Consider the following 810-nt stretch of genomic DNA (forward strand, 5'->3'; position numbering starts at 1 on the left):
CAGCCCTCTTGCCAAGGCCCTCTAGATGTTACTTTTGTCTCTGATGAGTTCTCAGTGAAATACTTCCTGCCCTTCCTTGGCTAGCTAGGGTTCTCAGCAGACCACCTGGCCCATCAAAGGAGCCCTGCAGTGTTGGGGATGTTGGGGATCAAAAGCAAATGGATGAGGAAAGAGGTGCCTGAGAGAAATTTTAAAATATCTATATAAACAGAGAGCTAGTTCATGGGTATGGAGCAGAAGACAATATTTTTAAGATGGTACATTTCCCCCAATTGATCTATAAATTCAACACAATCTTTGTCAAAATCCCAGCAGATATTTTTGCAGAAATTAACAAACTATTCCTAAAACTTATGTGGAAATCCAACCGAGCCAGACTAGACAAAACAATTCTGAATAAGCCTGATAAAGTCGGATGACTTTCACTTCCAAATTTCAAAACTTGCTACAAAGTTACTGTAATCAAGACTGTGTGATACTGGCACATAGAAAGACCATAAAGCAATGGAACAGAACAGAGTCCTGAAATAAACCCATACATTTATAGCTAATTAATTTTCAAACTACGTGCCGAGGTAATTCCACGGAGAAAAGATATTTTTTCTTTATTATGCTGGGACGATGAAATATTCACATGCAAAAAAATAAATTTAGATCGTTATCTCACACTATACACAAGCATTAACTCAAAATGAACCATAGTGTTAAACATAAGAATTAAAATAATGAAACACTTAGAAGAAAACATAAAGAAAAATTTTGTTACCTTGGGTTAGGTACAGTGTGCTTAGATATGGCACCAAAATTGCA

Source organism: Muntiacus reevesi, chromosome 2, assembly GCF_963930625.1.
Source record: "Muntiacus reevesi chromosome 2, mMunRee1.1, whole genome shotgun sequence".
Lineage (NCBI taxonomy): Eukaryota > Metazoa > Chordata > Mammalia > Artiodactyla > Cervidae > Muntiacus > Muntiacus reevesi.